Raw genomic sequence first — 18,194 nt, 5'->3', positions numbered from 1 at the left:
CTGCCATCGTAGCGGGAATTAACGGGAATCGCCGCCAGCGGTGCTGGAGCAGCGGTGAAAGCCCGAGCAGCGTGTGCTGGCCTCGGAGCTGCAGATAGCGTGGCAGCGAGTCAGCTCCCGGGGGAGAACGGGGCAGTCGTGAAGGAGATAAACTCGAGGAGTATAAACACAAGATTAAGAGCCTAACGCACGTGCGTTTTCATTGCATCCCCTCGGTACTTACGTGAGGCTTTTAATGCAGCGGTGGGGAGCAGGGTCACCACGATCACGGGCTTCGTGGTGGCTGCGGCCAGAAGAAGACCCGAGCGAGACGATCCCGGGGTGCTGCTTTGCCCCTCTCGACGGGCTATGCTCGCTCCCGCCGTGTAAATTGGTTTATCGCCATGGACTTGAAGTGAAGTGAAATCAAAGGATCCCCGCCGGTGCTTTACACCACCTGAGGTTCTCGCCGTCTCCAGATACCGCCGAACAGCTATTAGGTACTCCACAAAGCAATTCCAGTTAATCTTCTCAGGAGAAGTTTCCTTAAAATGCCACGTATGCATGTAGCCTGTAGAGATTAAAAAAATACTTTATCTTATCAGTACAGAAGACCCATAAAGTCCTTAAATATGCTTTTTGTTGGTGTTTCTAAAAGGAAGGGTTGATTAGCTGGTCTTAAATACCAAAAATGCAGTGCCTGCACGCTGGGGTATGCATACGTAAGAGCTCACAGAAGAGCAGTCAGAGTGTGCTCAGAGAGACTTGTCTTTAGAACAAGTTTATTAAAAATAATGCAGCCAGTTGCATGTATATGCTGTTGTAATTTGGGCATTCAGAGTGCTTGTGCAGATTGCTGTTTGGAGCGCAGGACGGTAATTAGTCCCGTTAACAAGGAGCATGTTCCTGGGAGGAGGAGAATGATAATGGCAGAATGAGTCATTTCGTCTTTAACAGTAAATGGAAAATTAATAGCATTTGATCCGTTCCACGTGTGCAGTTTAGGATATTTTGAAGTATATTTACTGATTTTCAGACTAATCCAATATGGGGGAGGGGCAGGGTTTTCTGCAATGTTAGCAAACAATTTCTACATCGGTAAATGGGATAAAATAGGAGATTATTCATCACTGAATAAATTCTGTGCTTACAGTCTCGTTATCTCAGGGATGCGATTTTTGTCTCTCTTGATGTCCCAGGACACCACGTTGGTTCATGGGTTTAGAAGTAAGTGGACAGCACAAGCGATAACCTCATTGAGCTGGAGCGGAAGATCAATTTTCTGCTGTATACACGTTTGTGTGTGTGTGTGTATATATATCTATATATGTATATATATGTATACATAAAGAAATTTTTTTAAACTATATGTAACTGTATCTGCAAGGTCCCACTGTGTCCGTCGAAAGACTTGGACCAGGCTCTGCTCTGCCGGGTGCTCCCAGCAGCCCCCCTTAGCTGTGGGCATCACCGCCAGCCGAAAAGCAGTTGTTCTGCTCGTGTCCGCTCCGTGTCCTGCGCGGAGGTGGGAGAAGTCGCGCTCCTAGAGACAGGATGACTTTTTACCACCTCTGCAGAGAATCGCAGAAAGCACCAGGCCGTTTTGCTGCGACGGTCCTGTTGCCTCCGGTAGGTGCATGGAGTACCCGAACCCCATGCTGGAGCACTTCCCTGGGGCGCCAGCACCACACTATATATGTAGTAATAAAACTGCAGTCACATCCAAATCTTATCAGAGAGGGGCTGCTCCCCATGCTGCAAACGCAGGACTCCCGTCCAGCTGAAACATACTTTCTTGCTGACAGGCCCTGACATGGTTACATCCATAAATGTTCTGAGACGACCGCTGTGCATGGCTTTATGCGACAGGTACCCAAAGCACCAGTCCCTCCCGGTGCTCCTGACACATTGCTAATGCAACAACAGCTTTCCAGGCTGGCGCTGAGACGGCGCGTGGGATTCCTGATTTCCCCGATGAGCCCAGCGGGCAGTGATAGCTCACGCTAAGCGTACGGATAACACGTCGGCTGGAGAAGGGGGAATGAGGGACTGGTCTGCAAAGAAAATGCTGTTTTGCAGACGGCCAAGCAGATACCTGGAGCGGGGTGTCCTGGGCTGCAGCGATGCTGCGGGATGGTGCAAATGCTTTCCCTCAGCAGAAGAGGCCGTCAAAGTGGGTCAGGATCAGAAACCTGCATTTTTTTTCTTGAGGCACACGGACTTTGCAAAGACTACTGCTATGTGGATGCAGATGCTTCCTCCAGGTGTCCCAAGTGATTGCAAACCAGTTAAGGGGGAGTGAAAGCACCAGGTGCAAAATACATATTTGGGAGAGGGGAAATGTCATTTGTATATGGTAATTTTCTTGTTGGGAGCTTAAATGGGTGATTCAAGGATTGAACAGGCTGCTGTTGGTACCTCTGGCTGTGGTGCGACTCGTGGCTGCAGCTCGGGTTTGTTACGTGGGTACGCAGAGGGTTTCCACCCTGCGTCTAACGTACCGCTCACCTACTTAGCAATCCGGGGAGAATAAGGAAAGCTCAGACTGAAGGTACAAGGGAGAATGGGGAAAACCTATTTTGGGTAGTCTGTCAGTCACAGCTTGACACTAATTGGTTACAATAAGTAATCGTTCTCCATGCAAATTAGACTCCAATTTTCTCTGTAGTGTGTGTATATGCTGTGTGGGCCCAGGTCTCTATGTGCTCTTTAATGAGGCTCTCGGGTAGTGTATCTGGTTTGTAAGCTGCTTCCAGTGGGGCTTTCAGCCATGGGCCTCAGCCCTGTCTAAGAGTTCACCCAAACCTCTCCTAGTCTCCCTCCTGCAAGGGATGGTTCTTACATCAACGCTGCAAGTTCAAGAGAAATTCTTTTTTTATGCGTGTGTATTTTGGCTATTTCTATGTTTACAGCTTACAAGGGGCATTTTTTAAAGTGCAGAAGGACTTAGTAGACTTAAAATGGGAATACCACTTGGAAATGTTTCCTCTGACTTACCAGAAGGCCTGCTCGCTTCTCCACGGTAGACCTTGCTGAATCCCTGACCTCTGCGAAGCTGAAGAGCGTGCTTGCATCTGGATCCTGCAGGCTTTCCACCGCCGCACCTGGAGCACGTGCTGCTCCCTCAAGCCCCTGTCCTTTGGATGCAGCCGTATGCGCGCGCTCAGACTGTACCCACGCTTCGGCCCGCTTTCGGGAGCTGCGCCAGGCTTGCACATCTGCGGCTGAGTGCAGGAGCCCAAAGTGGCGCGGGAGGCTTTCATCCCCGGCCATCCGCATGGAGGGTTTCGGGGTTGCAACGCCGGCAGCGGGAAGCTGCGCACGGCGCGGTTCTGCCGTTTCGGAGCTGCTGCCGAGAGCCCCCAACTTCGCCAGAGCATCAAAAGCTCACGTGGCGGTCAAGCGCCTAGATCCACGCACAGCAAAAAGCTGTGTCTCTGCAGTTAATGTCTACCCCAGGATGCAAAAAAAAAAAAAAAAAAACAAAGGGAAAACCATATGTGCGCACTGGCCAGGCTGTTGCTTGCCAGCAGTGCTTTATGATGCAGTAGTGAACTTTGTGAAATTCGGTGTAACTCAGGCCTATGTGCTAACCATTCCTATAAACCTGCTCCTTACGAGATGCAGTTGTGCCCCAGCTGTGCCTGCGGTGCGGTTGGGCATCGCCGTAGCGCTTGCTTTTATTGGCGCCGGGATTTTTGCCCGATTGACTTCTGACCGGGTGCTGGATGGCGAGAGGCCGGGTGGCTGGACACGCTCGTGAAGTTGTGGTCCCGTCGGAGCAGGGGAGAAACCCGTTGGGGAGCAAAGAGGCGAAGCAAACTGAGCGTGGGTTTTTTATTGTTTCTCTCTACGCGATTTACAGATTGGCGAGGTAACTGTGCTTTCGTCCCGTTAGTCCAAACCGTAAGGGATGTTGGCTCCGCCGAGAGCTAAATTTGGGTAAAGGGCCAGGATTGGATTAGGGCTCGCGTTTTTGCACCAATAAGCTCCAGCACCGGTGGGCGTCGCTCCGCGGGCTGGGGAAGCGGCCGGGGAGCTTCAGCTCCCCAGATGACCGAAGCCGCGTCCCCGCGCGCAGGCAGCCTCCCGGCCGCAGCAGGATGCACCGCCGCCACCCTCCTCCTCCTCCTCCTCCTCCTCCTCTTCTTCCTCTCCCCTCTCCCTCCCTGCACGGTGCTGGGTGGTTTTTCCGTGCGTGAAGCAAATGCCTATTTAGCCTCGGTAAGTAACGGCGCTTAATTTATAGCAGGCGAAAGCCTAAGCTGCTTTAACGCTGTGCAAATATTTGCATGGGGGAGTAATTTTCTTTTCCGCTCTCATTTCTGCCTGCTTTTGTAAACGGGGTTTTTTCACCGCGAGGCAGAGCCCCGCGGCGCCCAGCTGCAACGCCGTGCCGCTCGCCGGGGCTTTGGCTCTCCCACCCTTGCAGCTCGTCGCTGGGTAGAGCCGCAATTTACTGCTGCAGCACCCTGATGGTGTCTCCGACTCGAGCATCGCCCTGTTAATATCTGAACCTGCAGACGCTGTAAAATTTTTACTTGACGCAAATGTGCTTTTGTAGCGCTTCTCTTGCCAGCTTCTGAACTGCTGTAGCTTTTCTTTTTTTCTTAAACTCTGCGCAAGAATGCAAAGTGTAAAACTGTGGGAGTCTGGAGCTTATCTTTAGCTCTCGGTTTCAAAATGTGCTGCGTGTCTTCTCAGCTGTTGTAAGGATTTGTGTGGAATGACAAAATGCAAATTCTGAACCTTTGACAGCTGTGTTTATAGGATGGAGAGTTATTTTAAACTTTAGGATGTTGGATTTTTTTTTTTTTTAAGTTATAAATTCTGGAGGAAAAACTCCTGTTTCTTTAAGGCAAAACAAAGCTTTCTTTGAAGTGAAACAGAGCCTTTTGGAAGTACGCAACCAGACTTGCTGCATTCAATTGCTTTTGGGTACTTTTGGAATTAAGCAAATAGGAAGCTGCATTTTACAGCTTTGCTGGTTAGTGACAAATGACACGTTCGGCTGGAAAAAAAGGGTTCGTGGGGGAGAATGCAGACTCGGAGCAGTCTGCTGAAGGCTCGGTCGGTGTAAAGTTACCTCAGCTGTTTCCTGCTCTAGGTGCACTCAGCATCATCCTCCTTTTGCTTTTTTTTTTTTTGGCTTATTTGTGTGCTTTGGGGTTCCTTCTTTCTCCAAGCAGATGTTTTTATCTGTGGAGCACCGAGAGCACCAGGCAGCACGAGTGCCGCGTGGGAGGGGCGGGCCAGTGCCCCTCTTAAAATAACCCGTGGCCAGATTTGAGAACAGAGCACTTCGGGCTTAAAGGCCTCAAGTGAGCTTCAGCAGCAAAAATGTACGTGTTTCTGGTTCTGAAAAGCGTGAATCATTTGCTTTGCGTTTTTGTGGTGGAGGCCGGGAGATGATGAACCGTCCTGGCTGCAGGAAATGGCCAGGAGATGGGCGCGTGTTCCTGGACCCGCCTCGGACGTGCGCAGCTTTCGGGGTAACGCAACGGGCAGCGTTGGACGGGGACCTCTGAACGTGCCCAGCCGCTTCGGGGCGCCGTGGAAGAAACGCCGGCGTTCTGCGACGTGACGCTGAAAGATGGGCATTGGTGTTTCTAGGAGACGGGCTCTCCTGGCGACAGCGAGATTTAAACACAAAAATATATAGGAAACCGTTTACTCAGCGCGACAGTGTTCTGCACACAAACACCTATGCAGACGTGGTCTTTCTGAGTGCAGTTTCTATGTGTTAGTGGAGCTGGGAGCAGGGCGGCATCTGACACCCAAGGAAAACCATTGAAAAACACTTCAAATAGTCAAGTTGTCATGGTCCTTGCTGAGGGACATCATCCTGGGGAGGACGTTGGGGGAACCAGGTGCAGGTCTGCTCTGGCCCCCGGGAAGGACTTGCGTTTGCCTCCTGCAAAGCACGTTTTCCTCTCCCCAACCAAGGGATGTGCAGGAGACGGGGGCTGAAGCCTCGCTGCTTCTCCCCCCAGCAAAGGCAGGGCCAGTTCTGTAGAAGATGTGTTATTTGACCTCTGGTTGCCTTAATGTCTGCTGTGCCCAAGCACAGCACTGCGTTGACCAGCCTCTCTCTGCACCGCCGCCCCACCAGTTGGTACCAGTTCTTCACCAGTATTGCCCGTTCGCCACAATTTGTTGACCTCTCATCGAGCAGAGACTCGAGTTTCTCACTTTGGAGACCCCCTGTGATGTGTGTGGCAGCAGCCTATTCTTCAGACAAGCGTGTTTTCTTCAGGCTTTTCTAGCGTTTATTACTCTTGATGATATTGCCCTCGTTAGCCTTGTCTTCACACCCTCACTGATGCAGAACTGGCCGCAACACCTATTGCGTAACGAGGCCGGTTCCATACGTGAAGAGACGCGACCTAAGTTGGGACTCTCCCAGTTAAAACAGAACTAAATGCTTGCCCTCCAGATAAATTTTAGCGTCTCTGCCAAAAAATTATGCTTTTAGGAGGAATTATCAGGAGTTCTAACATACACAAGCTTCATTCCTCTGGGTCTTTTTTATTTTTAGCAGTTTGGCATGAATGTGGGCTCTACCACTTTTCTCTCTTTTGTAACAAACCTTTCCCACGGCCCACGTGATTCCTTGGTGCATCGCTGAAACCCGAGAGATCGCCCCGCGTTAGCACTGCTGATGAGCGGTGGGGAATGGCATGAACATGTCTGCAGCACTGGAGCTTGCTCCAGCCGGGACGTGCTTGGATGGTGCTGTTTGAAATGCCGCGTGTTGGATTTGGCAGTTCACGCAAACTGGCTTCACCGTTTATCCAGCACTGCCGACCTTGCGCCGCTATTTGCTACCTTCGGATGCTCAGCGTTACTCTTCTGCCTTCTGGAATTGGGTAATCCCAGAAGAATCACAGTTTTTGCTGGTTTATAAATAGCTTCTTTCCTAAGAATCGGTGGGAAATACTCAGATATGTGAATTCTGAAAATCCAGAAGGAAGAAAACAATATCCCTGGGAGGAGGAGGCCGAGAGAGGGGACCACGCGCCCGGCGGGGCTTGCGCAAGCTCACGGCGCTCCAGGAACAGCAACGTCGGAAGAGCAGTGCCGGCACTGTGGGGCGAGGATGGGGTGATCCATGTTCCCTTCCCACATCTGTCGTGGATTGCTTGCATAACCTTGGACAAACCACTGAAACTTTTCCAAGTTTCAGATCCTCACTGAGGGACCAGGATGAGTAGCCCAGCTCCTGTCTGGGCTGTTTCGGTGAAGGTCTCGGAGCAGAGCCAGCCTCAGGGATGGCACCAGGCACTATCCATGTCCGGATGGCATGTGCCGTAGCCCCTGTCGCAGCCAAGACCTCCAAGTACAGTTGGACAAGGACAAATGACAAAAAAATCAGACAAGTAACTGCAGTCAGAAAGAAAGCTTATTGCTGGCTTGTCCCCCCTGCCTTTCTCTGCAAATCCCGGGAGGTAGCTGCGATGAAATAATTACGACTCGTTTTCTCTTTAGATTCCCCGTGTTTGGATTTTGCCTTTTTGGTGTTGGTTTATGCACTGCTGTTTCCAGCAGTTCAATTGTATGTGTGTAGTTCTGGCTCTTGATATTTCGTGCAAAGATAGAAACGAAAGAAAGGTTGGCCCTGGCAGGGAGGTGGCTATTTAATCGCAGCAAGGCTCCCAGGAAAATGTGCATTAAATATTTATGGGACTGTATTCATTAACATTTTCACTGTGTGGGCACTGGGCAATGAAGGAAAACTGTCCAGAGAATTCAAATCTCTGTTACATAGCAATAGGCCTGGAAAGAGCTTCGGCAAAGGGAAGCCATGAACGCTTGCTTTGTTATGCTGATGTATGCCGCGTAACTAGAATGGGATTTGGATTTGCAATAGTAGGCAGTATTTCAGTGGTTTCACTTACAGCTCTGAAAACGCTCATGATAAATATTTTAGGTCTGATTTTTTTCTGACTGACATTAATTCATCTCCATTTCTATGTGAGTGCAGGTGGCTGACACCAAACATCCTGATTCACAGGCAGGCAATTAGAGAGATAAGCCTAAGTGACTTCATGTGTCTCCTTCTTAGATTGCTCAACTCTGAGTTGCTTTAAAGGGATCGGATTAGCAGAGATTGAGTTCTCAGGCTGCCGGAAATCAGCTGCTGCTTGGGGGCCTGCGTCCAACATGCCCTGTAGGTACCAGGTTATGGAGCAAATTATCCGGGGGCGTGAAATGATAGCAGGGAGATTAGAACGGATGATGAAATGGTATTAGTGTTTGCTTCATTAAGAAAGTGCAGTGTATAATGTGTTGAATTTCTCTAGGACTGTAGAGTATTTCTTACATTTAATAAACAAAGCTAATGTTTGAAATATGTTTGTCTGCTCTTGGGTCCTCCGTTACGGTATCCTGGCAGAGGACATTGGACTTCCCACAACAGTGAGTGAAAGGCTTGAAGCAGTAGCAGCCTGATGGATTACATATTCCTTTGGGATGAGAAGGGCTCTCACGGCAGTGTCTAGGATACCTCCTTATAGACGGCAGTAGTCTGAGCCCAGGACTAGCTCTGGGCTCGTGCTGAAGGCTGTACCAGTTGCAGGGGTGCTGCCAGATTTGAGGGGGGAGCTGGAGGTTTCTGCTGGCCGTACCCCTCCGTTGCATGGTATTTGGGACAGAAAACGCCGTGCCTGACTCGGACTGCCCCCGCGGGCACCTCTTTTGGGGGGGAGGCTGGAGCTGTTTGCGCCGAAAGAAGAAGAATTTGTCTTGGTGCTAGCTTTGAAGCTCTGGGAGACAGGTTTCTCATACGTTTTGACCAGGGTAAAAGGGACGTATACAGGTTTAGGAGAAATACCTGCTTTACGTGAATGCCTGTTTTACAGAATAAATGCTAATCTTGAGTAATTAGTTAATAGACTCATCGTGGATGCCCCTGCAATCCGTTTAGGCACTTGAAACCCCATTAATTTTGGCTGGCACCTCACAGCCGAGCGGTGAGTCCAAGGCTTGAACGTCCCTGTGCTTTCTGCTCTCCGATGCCATTTATTCCCCCCGTGCATGAGAAATGAGCCTTGCCGTTCCCAATCACACTGATAAAAACGACATGGCTTGTTCGAGTCACGCGCCGTGCTGAACGTTTCTCGCTGTGCATCAGCCTCCGTTGCGTCGTGTTTTGCCGTTTTGCGTGCGCCGGCGCGTTGCAGCACGCTGCCTCGGTGGGTGTGATCACCCTGCCTCTTACCTCCCGCCGGAGAAGGGGCTGCTAACCTTGGCGGACGGGGAAGGCAGCAGCGTGCCAGCGGTACCTGAGCTAGCGGATCCTGCTCGCGCAGTTATCTGGATTCCTCTTGGAGCACTGGAGATGATCAAAGCTAAAACAAATAGCTCTTTTGCTGCTCTTGTTACTTTGAAGTGCTGCTTGTCGTGGAAGTACCAGTGTGTTTCTTTGCACTAGGAAATTAAAGAAATCTTTGTTCTGGCTTCAAATTCCGTGTTTTCTAACCCTCTGACGCGATGTTTGTTGATATCCTGGTTCCAGCAGTTCACCGCCTGTTTGCAATTACTCCTCAGCTCTCCTACTCAGTGGTCTGGAGCTTGTTTAACATAGGGGTTAAATTTCCTTGATGTAAACATTTTCTGCTTTTCAGGCTTGTCATTATTTGTTTTGCCGATGCTCTTATTTTCATAAGCACCAGAGACCCACACTGGGGGGATCAGTCCCTTCCTTAAAGAGTGTGGACCTCAGACTTCCAAACATCTCCACGTTAGACACTTTTTCAGTGTCTAGCTCCCACTAAAAGTCAGTGGGAGCTGAATGCTTCACTACTGCCAAAATACCCACTGGGATTTGAGCATTGGACCACTTCCATTGACCGTCTCTCTAGACAAGGAGCTAGCAAAAAGGAAGCAAGAGTCGGTGGTGCCTCCTAGGAACCGTAGAACCAGAAGCATTTCAGAATTTGACTGCAGACGCAGAAGCCTGTGTCTAAGCCACAACTTACTTTGGCCTTCAGGATCCAAAGCCCGTCACTGAAGCAGCATTGCAACCTTTGTGTTCACTGCATTCGCGATCCAATAAGCCTCCTAAAAGTTGTTAGAGGTAAGGGTGGTGGAGCAACCTGCATAACATGGGTAATTTATAACATGGGTAATTTTTTTCTTGCAGTGGACTCCTCAGGGCAAGAACAGAATTAGCAAGTGGTCTTTTGAGATACCAGAAGGGGTTTGGAGAGCTTAGTCCCCAGCTCTGCAAAACTTGGAGAAGGCACACTTGGATTTTGTAGCGCATGACACAACCTGAAGCCAAGCAGAAAGCACGTCTGAGGTTTGCTTTTTTTAGCTGTGGCCATAGCCACAGCCCAGGAGCAGCTTGGGGCGGGCACCATGGCCTGTGTGAGAAGCGAGGTCACATGCGTGGCGTTTGGCTCACGTGCAGGCGGTGCGTGTCCTGTGGTGCTGCAGCCCTTCCTCGTGGTGGATCTCTCGGGAAGCGTGGATGACAGAGGGCCGGGCACCAGGGCTTTGCCAGCCCGGCTGATACACAGTCTTGTTGTCAAAGGTCTCTGTGGCTTAAGGAGTCTTTGGATTTATCTGTTATTTTGCCATGCTGCTGGCATCGGCATAGTTGTGGTTGGTACCAAGGCTGTCTCTGTTTGGATGACGTTCTGCAGAGATATAGAAGAGTCTCGTGGATGGAGGAGACAGTTTTGGGCTAAAGCCTGCTTCTGCCTCATGAGTACAGCAGTGGTACAGGGATGAATTCAGAAGTTTTACGGCCGGGGAAGATCATTACAATCCTCTGGCCCGACCTGTGCTGTAACGTAACACTCAGCGAGCAGGTCCTGGAGAGCCTGAGACCTTTGGTGCCCTCCAGGCAGATGCAGCCAGGACCAAGCAGGGCAGCATCTCCTGCCCTGTCTGCCATCCCCCCCCCGACACCAGAGGCAGAGGGTGCAGTACCGGGTTTATTGCAGCCTTCCTGATGAGCGAGTGAAACAAGGCTCGTCCGGGCACAAGAAGAGCATTCAAGCCGTGTCGTGGTTTGAAACAAGCCTTGAAAAGGATTGCCGGGCCCTGCAGTTATGAGCATGCGGCCAAGGCTGAGCCTGGACTGTGGGCTCTGTTTGAGGCGGCATGAAAAGCCTTTCCTGCCCAGCAGCGTTGGCGCGGCAAGAAGGGGAAGGAATGAATTAAAAGTTTTCAGCTAAATCCCCAATTGACTGTGAATGAACTTCTACCGCATAACTTCTCTGCTGCTTTAAATGTTTTCCAAACCATTTAACCATTACTATACAAGCATGTCACTGTGTCTGCTTTCCAGTCCTGTAAAATATTCCCCTATCTGTAAGGCTCCTCTTTTACACTAGGGCTGCTTTGGTTTTTCATGAATTGTAGAGAAATTTTTTAGTGCTGTGTTCCCATTGCCAGCTGTCAGAAAGGCTGGTGTGGACAGGGACAAGTGTCTCAGTGTATTTCAAAGGAATTTATTTTACTTCACCCCATAGCACAGCCAGACACTTCAGAGGAGGATTTTTGTCACGTTTTACTATTTTCTGTAGAACTGTTCATCTCTGAGGCTCTGTGGACTTCGAAAAGTATGGCTGGTTTGCCTCAACGTAGAGGCGATGCGTTTTTGTTCTAAGCCACATACCAAATCATAGTCAACACTAAAAGTAAACTCAGTTTCCATGGCTCTTGTGCTCTAAGCACAAGGTGTTGCTTCCTTGGGCCAATGCACCGAGGCTGGGAAAGCAGGAAAGCTGCTTCCCCCCGCGGCTCTGCATCTTATGCAAAAGGAAAACTTCAGCAAAGTCATAAAACTTTTTCAAAGTAGAGATGTTCAGCCTGCAGCAAGTGGCAAAATCCTTCTTGGCCATGGGTATGTGCTGCTAGTGTAGCAGACGCTCAGTGAGGGGAAGGCAGCTGCTGAGCTGTGATTGCCGCTTATTACACTAATTATAATAGTCTCGCTGGTGTCGTGAGCATCTCTTCTCCTCCCTCCATCTGTCTGTTTTGTCCATCCATGGTTGCTCATCTTTGAGATGGGGACTGTCTTTTTGAAGTTCCCTGTGCAACAGGACCCCTGACTGCCCTCCCCATCAGCTGATACGAGGAAACAGTAATGATTCTCGCACAGAAGGAATTTTTAGAATTGAGCTGTTTGCCCCGAAATGAAGGCCACGGAAAAGTGAGATGTTGGCCCTGCTGTGCGGCTCCACATGTCCAGGCATCGTGTCCAGGTGTCACGTCCAGGAACCCTACAGTCCCTCAGCCCCTAAATTGCAGCTCTTTTTTTGTTGCAAGGAGACAATGTAAGTTAAATACTCAACAGAAAGAGGGTACTGCTGCTTTGGGTGCCCACGTGTTTTTTATTTCTTTGGGGGGGAGGATTTATTCGTTGTCGTGCAGCTCTCGCTTTGAAGAACAATGCACTCCGAAGCAGTTGGCACAATGCTTTCTGGACGGCCAAACAATGGGGCTCACTAAATCTCTAGCAGCAATAATTGCTTCTAAAAGGCTGATGTATTTAGTCTGCTAATGTTTAGCAAACATGTTTGCTTTGCCCTTTGAAGATAATGCTGCATGCAGCACAGAGTGGTAGGAAGAAAAACATGAAGAAATGTCCTGCGGTTTCCAGCATGTTTAATGAATAATGGCTGATCGGAGCAACAGCATTAAATAGCGCCTTTGCCCTCCGCAAGGCGCGAACGGTTGGGTTTCATGGGCTCTTTGGGTGCTCAGGTCTGCAGCTCCCTTTACTGCGGCGGGGATGCTTTTGCCATCCAGGACGGAGCCGCCTTCCCGGTCACCTCCAACCCAATACAGTCTTAATCCATCCCTTTGAGTCCCGCTCGCCTGGCGCCTGGTTTAGCTGTAGATGGTGATAAGATAGAGATGGGTGAGCAGCTCTCGTGGTCCCAGTGGGGCTGCCTGTACGGCCGATGTGCCGTGCTGCGGGCCGGGCTCAGAGCACGATGGACGGGCCGTCCCTGCTGGATGCAGCCAGGCACAGGCCGTTTCCTGGGAATTTCTCCCAGTCAGAATGTTTTGCCAAATTAATATTCTATCAGAGAAGTTTTACTTTAAAATATCTTCCTTTATATAGCAGCTGAGCAGTTAAAAAAAAAAAAAAAAAAAAGGGAGAAAATGAAGTAACTCGCAGGCCAGAAAGCTTATCACCAGGAAAGCTGTTCAAATTATACACTTAATTAATATTTAGTGAATTATTTTTACCTTGGCTTCAGTATTCAGACTCCTTAGGCAGATGAAACAATGAAATCACTTGTGCCCGAGATTTTTAGTGGTTGAGCTGTATAAAATTTCAGATCTTTAAGTTCTTGCAGGCAACATTAAAGCCTTTTAATTTCCATGAGTCAAGCTCTGTATAAATCACACCGGGGTTGGCATATCTCATGGGTGCTTGTGGCAAGAGTAATGAATTTCATGGTTTGTTATGAGCTACTAAAACCAATACAAACACAGAAAGCTCATTGTAATCTCAGCGTATCATTCAAGGAAGCAATTTATTCCTAAGTATGAACAAATGTCAAGCTACGATAACAAATTGTTATTACTAATTAAAACAAGGAGAATAATAGCAAACATCTATTGTTATTTATGCACCACAGCAGGCTGTCGCGGGGAAACCTGAGCTCCATCCAATGTTAGCCAGGAGGACGGCAAGGCTGGAAACCTTGTGGTATCCTAAAAAGCCTCGACCTGCTCCGTGCACCCTAGGCAGGGTACAAGACCATGGTCCTAAAAGAGCTTAGTTGGTGAAAGCAGCTAGGCTTAAATTTAGTCTTAAATTAAGTTTTTCATAATGTTACATTTTTAAATTAAAGCTAAACCTAGCTGAATTGTAGAAGTCTTGTGGGTGGATTTTGGGGTGGGCCTGGGGGAATGATGTCCGTCAGTCTGCATGGTTATAGGAGCTGACTTTAAACTGTCCAGTTCTGCTGCACACTCTCTGGTATAAAATAAAACTTCTGCTCCAGCTCCTGCTTGCAGTGTGTTTGCAGAGGGGAACTGAATGTTTCCGTAAGTCCAGGTTCCCGGCGGCAAGTCCTTCCGACTTTGGCACCTCTGTTCTGTTGCCCGTTGAATGGGTTGAGCGCTTAGCAGGGGTGAGGACCCCGGCACCCCTGCGAATCTGGCTAGCTCCCTACATTTGCAAATACGCTTGCAAATTTAAAAGACTGGGAGGCATCATGAGAGCCCATTTCTGTTCCGAATCATGATGGATGAGTGCAGTATGCTGTGGGAGCATCAGCCCAGAACCAAAGTTATCCAGGAGTTAGCAGCTACCTGCATTTAACGCAGTTCAGAAAGAAAGCAGGAAATAGGTCTTTTTCTCTGTAGGTGGTAAAGAGCAAGCACCCGTGTTTTTCTTTTGTCAGCAGGAGAAAAATGTCTCCCTCAAACTGCTGCCTGGTTTGGAAGAAGCTCGGCTGATATTTGTCCCGTTCAGCTTTAGGGATCTGAGTGAAGCACTTGGCTCCATTGCCTAAGGCTTTCCCTACACCTGGCTGAGGTAAGGGGCAGAGAGCACCAAAATCCAGACAACAGCCCAGGAAAGACTTACGCAGTTGGGTTTAGATGGGTAAAACCTGTACTGGTGTTGCTCGTCCACAACTCTGGAGCAGCTGGAGATTCACCTCTGAGCTGGGGATGGTCGTGCAGGTGGGACCAGGTAGAGGCACACGCCAGGCAGGCGCGAGGGCAGGCAAGCTGCGGTGACGGTGCCACGTGTCCTGGTGCCGCTGGTCCGTACGGCTGTCCAGGATGGAGCGGGGCGCGATGGTTTAATTTTCTATCCAGGCCCCAGTGCTGTCGTTCTGGTTCAGGGAAGCTTCAAGAGGCAGCAGAGAAAGTCATGTCCTGGCTGCCCCAGCTGCATGGACTCAGCGGGGAGCTGGATGAGCAAGGACAGGAAATTCCCAGGGCGCAAGCACTGAGCTGAAACACCCTATTAGACAGGTCTGAAGCAAAAAAAAAAAAAAAAAAAAAAAAATTACCTAACATGGCAATGACCCTGACAACATCAGGTAGCGGGAACGGGCTACAACGAGGGAATCTTGGGCTGCCGCCAAGGCGCATGTTAATGCACGCTTTCGGGGTTAGTTGGTTATCTTGTAAATACATTTTCTATTTTATGTAAATGGAAAATTAATTTGTGTTGCTGATCAAAGGTTTAGTTCTTTGGAAAACATACTGCAAGATAAGCTGAAGATTTATGAATTTCCTTCATTGCATATTTTCGGAGAACGCTTTATTGTTCATGGAAGGGCCCCAAGAAAAATATTTGATTAATAATACTGTGTTGAGTTTATTTAGCTTAAATTTTGATGCAGTGCTTTAATGAGACTTTTGTAGACATTATTAAAGGAGGCTATTAGAAAGCCCTCCGATGAAGAATACTATCAGGCTAGCAAAGAGGAAAAAAAGCCAAAACATAAGCATCCAGATTGTTGTTCGCGTTCTGTTACAAATTTGATTTCGACATACGAAAGTGAAGAACAGAGCAGTGCAGAGTTAAAGCCGGAGGCCGTGAAAAAGCCTTCTCGTTGTTAAGCTCTCTAAAGCTTCTTGCATTAAGGTGATTAAAAAAAGAGAGAGAGATACCGTGATTGATTGAAATTCAGTCTGTAACTTGCTGCAGTGTGTCACACCAGAGTATATGATGTTTTGGACTGCTGTTTTGAGCCTGCTGGTAGCGTGGTGGGTTAAGGACGGATTCAGCGTATAATAGCGCTTTGCTGATGTCTTCCCTCGCTGGTGAGTTGGGGGATTCGCGGGGCTCCAGCGCGCTCCTTGGCTGCAGCAGCGCCGAGCCGGGGGATTTGTACTCTGGCGGGGTCGAGTGACGCTTCGGTGGTTTCTGGAGTGGAGGCAACTCGTATTCGTAAATGCAAGATGATGCTGGCTGACAGCAGCGCGGCAGGGCGGGCTCCATAGGTAGCCACAGATGCGGCGGCTTTGCTTGAGCTTCGACAGGCGCTCAGCACCGTTCGGTGAGATCTTGTGACGTTCTGTGCTTTTGGGCCTGAGCGTGCTTACGCTGGGTCACAAGAGGGTTTTGCCTCAGCATTTGGGGCTGCAGGGTGCAAGTTGGTCACGCTTTGCAAAAATTAAGGTTTTTTCCTAAATTGCACTCTGCATTTACACACCCTGACAAGCCCCAATCCTTGTGTATCCGTGTTGTAACGGACCTGGGACGCATGTCCGGGTGAGGATCTTCCCACTGTGTACTGGGGCTTGAAATGCCGTCGGCAGAGACCCCATCAGCCGCGATGCATCGAGTGCCGCTGCGGCATAGCCGGCCACCTTAAATCCGGGCTGCCAGAGGACGTCAAGTCTCGCTTGGCGTGCTTGTACCCGCTCCCTCGCGCTGAACCCGCGGCCAGAACAGGATGCGCCTTCACGGCGCTCACGGGATCATATGGTGCCCGTATGCTGCGCAGCCTTCAAAGCTGTGCGGAAAGGATGCAGAAACGGCAAACAACAGGCCAAAAAAAACTTGTACTCATTACAGCGTAGAGAATCATCTGTCCAAATACATCATCCACAGCGTTGCTAAGCTGTTACCAACGCAGGGAGGAATTCTTGCTGGGGTGGGAGACCCGGATGAGGCCTTGTGGGACGGCTTCAGCTCCAGGCAAGGCTCCTAAGCGGGACTTGGGGTTTCTGAGGGTTTTAGTGAATGAATTTCCATGGGGCCGTGCTCGGACTTGCCTGAAACGCCACAACTGGCCCTGGAGAACCGCAGACGTCACGAGGCGCCGCTGCCGCCAGCCGCGGGAGAGGATGTCCGCTGAATAATTCAGAAAGGCAACTTGACCTGACATGCGTCAGGTTTAGCAGCCCGGTGACCTCGGGGGTGGCAGGCTGCTGCCGCGGGGCTCGTTGTGCTCGAGAGAAGGAACGGTGTCGCATGAAGCCCCGTTGCTTGACAGCCAATCGATACAGCAGGTGGTAAAGATGCTCTTTACGAAATGTGGGCTTTCATAATGATGGGTTTGTTAAATTAGCTTTAGGGATGAATTTGTGAAAAAGGCAGGAAGTTTAAAGCCAGCGGAAATCAGGTCTTTGTCTTTAAAACGAGCGGCAAAGGGCCAAAGGAGCTGGTTACGTTTACAGGCAAGGTTGGTCCTCTGCTGCTTCTGAGCCTGAGCAGGGGCCTCTGGCTTCGAGTGAAATTCATCTTTCTTTTTCGACTCGCATAGCTTAGATTTTACCGCTTAGATTTTACCTCTGATCGTTCAGAGCGTTTGCTTCGTTGCCAGCAATTATCAGCATCCATCTTCGTACCCGTGGAAGTCCTCCAAGCGACCTTTCCAAGTGTGCTCCGCTGGCTCGGTCCTCACCTTGCTGCCTGATGAAGCACCCGTTTCACCCGCGCAGCGTGCAGTATCCGTCGGGAGCTGCCGTGCGCCTGCTGGAGTTGCTCCAACACGCGACCTTTTCGCAAGCGTCGGAGTAGGTAGCAGTAACGCAGAGCATTTGCCAACCATCGAGCGCTTTTCAGAGCAGGAAGTTTCATTTCCACTTTCCTAAAACAGTCTGGTGTCCAAAAGTGGAATCTCCTGAGCTGATTTCTTGTCTCAGAATAGCCCGTTTGTTGGCTTTTGAAGGTGCTCAGGCTTGCAAGTATCAGAGCAAGGAGTCTGCCAGGAGCGACGATGAGTAGACGTGCCGTCGAGACACGCAGCTCTCCTGCGGGCAGGTAGTCGTGCAACAGAGGTGTTGTAAGCACTCGTTTTGCTGGTCTGTGGCATGAGCTTGTGACTTTCACCTGCACTTTAGCTTTGTGCATCAACTTAATACTTAAAAGTTTGCGTTTTCTGGTGTGATTCCTTTCTTGGGGATGAACCGGTCAGCGTAGGTAGCAAGCAAAATGGGCTGCGGGACTCGTCTTTGCTATAGGCTGCCCCACTGCAGGCAAGGCTGGTACCTGGTGATGACCACTGCCGTGGACTGGGTTGCGCAGACCACATCGGACAAGAAGTGGGTTGGAAATGAGGCTCTTCCCCTGCCAGCCTTTCCCCCGCGCGCAGGCGGTTCTGCTCAAGGGGCACTTGGGGCACTACTAAACCCTTTGCTCCCAAGTGGTCTTAGTAAGGGCCTTCACTCCTTGAAGGTTGATGCAGGTGAAGTTGGGCATTTGACTCATGTTCAGTGAAAATTAGTGCCTGCAGCACCTGCCATTTTGAATAGTGCGCTTTTTTGGCTCAGTT

General features: G+C 49.8%; 1 protein-coding gene across 4 annotated transcripts in view; it reads left to right on the top strand.

The window, feature by feature from the left end:
• The window catches only part of PRICKLE2 (prickle planar cell polarity protein 2), a 107,438-nt gene that overhangs the window by 45,757 nt on the left and 43,487 nt on the right, over positions 1–18,194 (top strand). Inside the window, exon 1 of one of the 4 annotated variants that reach the window (XM_026110834.2) lies at positions 3,990–4,203. The exons of 2 other annotated variants lie outside the window; for them this stretch is intronic. The gene's annotated coding sequence lies outside the window, so the exon portion shown is untranslated. Of the gene's footprint in view, positions 1–3,989; positions 4,204–14,412; positions 14,492–18,194 lie in introns of those variants that run through there. One more of the 4 variants, XM_064519136.1, reaches the window with a different exon arrangement.

Source organism: Dromaius novaehollandiae, chromosome 12, assembly GCF_036370855.1.
Source record: "Dromaius novaehollandiae isolate bDroNov1 chromosome 12, bDroNov1.hap1, whole genome shotgun sequence".
Classification (NCBI taxonomy): Eukaryota; Metazoa; Chordata; class Aves; order Casuariiformes; family Dromaiidae; genus Dromaius; species Dromaius novaehollandiae.
This window is presented reverse-complemented; position numbering and strand designations above follow the sequence as displayed.